General features: G+C 36.3%; 1 pseudogene; it reads left to right on the top strand.

Moving 5' to 3' along the window:
- The first annotated feature begins 3,851 nt into the window (after positions 1-3,851).
- LOC141819578 (ribonuclease 3-like protein 2) lies at positions 3,852-5,036 on the top strand (annotated as a pseudogene).
- Positions 5,037-5,147: the final 111 nt, after the last annotated feature.

A 5,147-nucleotide genomic window follows, 5' to 3' on the forward strand; every position in this document is an offset into this window, starting at 1 on the left:
AGACAATATCATACCATTGTGGAGATATTTTGATTCCATCGATTTAACACAAATAACTAAGTATAATAATGTCATTGGGTAGCTAGTTCTAAATTATATCATAACGATTATTTGAGTCGATAGTGAGATGATGTAGAGAACACTACTCTTAATCATTCCTAGTCAAGCATTAATATTCAGGGACGATATTAATACGTTGAAACTAGCATGTATAAGGTTAACTGGATGACTTGATTTTACAAGTCATGGATATGAGATATCGAATTAACACATGGATATATATTAGAGAATGTATACTGAATTGACCCATCATGAGAAAGTTTCATGGATCGTTATATGAGTGTCATAAACTTTCACATATGACTATTGATATAAATAGTCCTTAGACCTGAAGTCACTATGGTTCTTTACATAAGGAGTTATGTACTTTGGTATCGTGAAACATCACCCGTAATAGGGTGAACTATAAAAACGATCATTGGGTATGTAACAAATTATGAGGAGGGATGTAAGTGATGTAGATGAGATATATCTCTCTAATATGACGGAGTGATATCTTGAGACCTCTTGATAGAGTATGACCACAAAATGCATGGTCATGCTCAAATGAGTCAATATGAGATATTAAGCTTATTTTCTTAAGTGAGTCTACTTGGGGATCAAGAAACACAAAGATTGATAAAAGGATGACATAATCTATGCCTCATTGATCAATCTAGATATCGAGGATAGAAGGGCATGATCATATATTATCATAGTCATGAAGGTTATGTCGGATCTCGGAATTCTTATCACTTGGGTAGCAATATGATGCATTGCTAGATGTCACTCATTGCTTATGTTTCTAAAATGGGTTTTAGAGACATTGCCAACATTACAAGAACTTATTGGGTCACACACAAATAACATTCTATCTTGAAGATGAGTTCATTTTAGTTTGACTAAAGGAACAATTAAACTCATTGGATGGTCAAGACTTGAGTTAGACTTAAGTTGGTTGAATTTGAGTTAGACTCAAATTAAACCAAGTTGATAATTGAAGTTTGATTCATTATGCATGATTAATGTGGATTAATCATGCATTGAAGAAGATGAAGTTAAATACATCATGCATGATTAATAATGATTAATCATGCATTGATGAGGGAATACCAAAAGCTTAAAAATCTTTGATATTCATGGCTTGAGTATAAAAGAGTTTTTTTCCCAAAACTCATGTTGGATGTTCATCTTTTTGCCTCCTCTTCTTCTTGGCCGAACACACCACCAAGGGTTGCTAGCACAATCAAAATTTTCTCCAAAAGTGAGTGTTCGTGTGGATATGCATGGAGGCATTGACACTTGAACGTGCAAGAAATTCGACAAACTTTGGATGAGCAGGATAAGTAAAGGGCACGCTCTAAATGTATACCCTATTAGATAGGATTTTATAGATCTAAACTTGTATGAGTTTTCTTTCGTATGGATCACTTAAGGGATTCTTTTTTTACTGCGATTTATCGTTTATTGTATAGAATTTCCTACAAAACAATTAAAATATTTTAAAATAAAAAATTAATTTTGAAATTTTTACACTTATGAAAACACAAATAAGTATAACAAAATAAATTGGTATGTTTAATAGGGGTATTATGAAAATAAAAGAGAAAGGCAAAAATGCCCTTCTATTAATAACCAAGTAAAAGTATGAGGTGAGTCAACCTCTGTTTCCGTCCCTTAAATTTTTTTTAATAATCTAAGTATTTCCTTACAACTCAAGTTAATTCTAGAGGTGGATGACATTTTTCCTGATTCAAAAATGCGAGTGACTCCTACTATCAGAAAAAGAAAAATTAATGATCAAAATTTTCATTGTTAATTAATCGTTAAATATAATTAGCGATCAAAATTATCCATCGCATAAATTTCCATCACTAATTTTTAGTGATGAAATTTAAATTCTATTACTAAATATTTAAAGTGAAGGGCAAGCTCTAAAGGTATACTCTATTAGATAGGATTTTATAGATCTAAATTTGTATGAGTTTTTTTTCGTATGAATCACTTAAGGGATTCTTTTCTTACTACGATTTATCGTTTATTGTATAGAATTTCCTACAAAACAATTAAAATATTTTAAAATAAAAAATTAATTTTGAAATTTTTACACTTATGAAAACACAAATAAGTATAACAAAATAAATTGGTATGTTTAATAGGGGTATTTTGAAAATAAAAAAGAAAGGCAAAAATGCCCTTCTATTACTAACCAAGTAAAAGTATGAGGTGAGTCAACCTCTGTTTCCCGTCCCTTAAATTTTTTTTAATAATCTAAGTATTTCCTTACAACTCAAGTTAATTCTAGAGGTGAATGACATTTTTCCTGATTCAAAAATGCAAGTGACTCCTACTATCAAAAAAAGAAAAATTAATGATCAAAATTTTCATTGTTAATTAATCGCTAAATATAATTAGCGATCAAAATTATCCATCGCATAAATTTCGATCGCTAATTTTTAGTGATAGAATTTAAATTTTATTACTAAATATTTAGTGATCGAATTTTAAATTCAATCACTAAAATGCTAAAATTAATTATAGATTTAAAATTTTCATCTCTAATTTTATTAAGAATTTTATCGTATCTATATTTTAATATTTATAAAAACATGTACAATACAATTAAAATCAAAACCAATCAAAATAATGGGAACAAGCACTAGACATAATCAGATTATCGATCGCATACACATTACTCAAACATGAAAAATTTAAGGTAATTCAAGACAAGTAATAAATTTCATCTTGATATATATCACCACGGTGTTGAATCAACAAGTAAATGAATATAAAATCCACCACTAATCACCTAGGATACAATAAAAAATCCAAGGCATTGAATCCATGATTCGTCGGAATGGACGTGGAACAGCTGGAATGGATGTTTCAGTGCGGGAAAGCCCCACGCCGTTCCAAAGCTTCGGCATATAGGAGGAGTTTAGTTTTAAGTTGTATTTTTTCAACGGAAAATTGGGGTTGAAAATATGTAAAAGTATAGTTGGGGTTGAGAAAAGGTTGAGAAAATGTAAATGTAAATAGAGTGTTTGGTAAATATGAGGTTGAGTTGTATTTTGGATGTCCATTTACTTATTTACCCTTACTAAGAAAATTTAAAAATCCTTATATATTTTTCACAAGGGTAGATGTGTAATTTGAACTTTCAGGTTGGCAACAGGTCCTTTTTGTCAACTCCTAATTTCCGGTTATCTCAACTCCATATGTACATTCACCATCTAAACTAACACTCAGGGGGTGTTTGATTTTAAGTTGTATTTTTTCAACGGAAAGTTGGGGTTGAAAATATGTAAATGTATAGTTGGGGTTGAGAAAAAGTTGAGAAAATGTAAATGTAAATGGAGTGTTTGGTGAATACGAGGTTGAGTTGTATTTTGGATGTCCATTTACTTATTTACCCTTACTAAAAATTTGAAAAAAATTTTATATATTTTTTACAAGGGTAGATGTGTAATTTGAACTTTCAGGTTGGCAAAAAAGACCTCTATAGGTCCTTTTTGCCAACCCCCAATTTTCCATTACCCCAACCTCATATGTACATTCACCATTTAAACCCAAACACTCATATGATGTCCATTGCACAAATTTTAAGAACTCAACTGAACATTTACATCTGGGGACCTTAAACCAAACACCCCCTCATTATCTGTCTATTGTATAAATTTCGAACTCAACGGAACATTTATATCTAAGGAACCTTAAATCAAACACCCCCATAATGTGATTTGCTTTGAAACATCATTTTTCGACGTTATAACGGTCAGAACAGCCAAAACGGAACGAATGGAACGGTCAGAATGGAACAGATTCATCAATCACATTTCGGAGAAAAAGCCTCTCTTTCTGTCGTCGAACTACTGGCCTCAATGCAGACCGCGGCCAGTGGATCCATTCAAAATAAGGATCCTCCGAGCTCTCAGGTAAGCAAAGGCCGCGGTCGGATTAGTTCCATCACAGAAAATGAGTAGTGGTGCAAAGCTGTCGTACTGGTCGCCGCTGCAGCAACCGCCTACCAATTCTTTTGACCAGCTTCTCACACTAGAAAATGATTCCTCTGTCACGCTTCTTATGCTTCCCTCGATTTTTTTAGCGGCCATCTCCTCCTAGGCTTAAGCCTTAATATAAAAACAAAGGCTAACCGTTCAAGCGCCACCTTCAGGATTTGACGACAACTGATGGCGGAATCGAAGTGTTCGATGGAGGTCAGGAGGTGGAGGCGATCGAGCGCCTTCTCGGCAGTTACAAGTTCAAGGACCGCTTGCTGCTGGAAGAGGCCTTCACCCACTCCTCCATCGACGGCCAGCCCTCGTACCAGCGTCTCGAGTTCCTCGGCGACGCCGCCCTCGGCCTCGTAGTCACCAAGTTCTTCTTTCTCACCAACCCCTCCCTCGGCCTTGGCCCCCTCATGCTCCTCTGCGCTGCCAACATCTCCACGGAGAAGCTCGCCCGCGTTACCATCCGCCATGGCCTCTACCGCTTCCTCCGCCATAACTCCGCGACCCTCGACCACTTGGTGGAGTACTTCACGGCGATGGTGATGAAGGAAGCGATGGAGGACGCAGGGAGTTTGCAGCACGACGGCTCCATCAAGGCCCCCAAAGTGCTCGCCAACATCGTCGAGTCCTTTGCCGCCGCCGTTTACATCGACTGTGATTACAACCTCGAGACCTTCTAGAAGGTTTTACGGGGATACTGGAACCCATCATCACCGAGGAGACCGTGGTGGAGCAGCCGGTGGCCGCCCTCTACATGCTCTGCCAAAAACACGGCCGAAGGTAGACATCAAGAACCAGATGAAGGACTCTTTGAACATCATCTCCGTTCTCGTGGACGAACAACTTGTCTGCACGGCATCCTTGAAGCAGAAAGGAATGGCTAGGATCAACGCCGCGCGGACGGCGCTGCGACTGTTGTCAGCCGCGCCGATGGCCGACTCGTGCTCTGTAGCCAGTGGAAATGAAGCAACAGGGAATAAAGACTGATGAATGCAATATTTAGAGTCATCTGTTTTTCAGATTTACTTTTATGGAGTCAAATATTTCACTTTCAAAATTAATCAAGTTGTAAGATCTGAATACCTTATCTAGAAAAGA

Source organism: Curcuma longa, unplaced genomic scaffold (genome assembly GCF_044706935.1).
Source record: "Curcuma longa cultivar G26 ecotype Majalengka, Jawa Barat unplaced genomic scaffold, ITB_CL_G26_1.1 contig_9092, whole genome shotgun sequence".
Lineage (NCBI taxonomy): Eukaryota > Viridiplantae > Streptophyta > Magnoliopsida > Zingiberales > Zingiberaceae > Curcuma > Curcuma longa.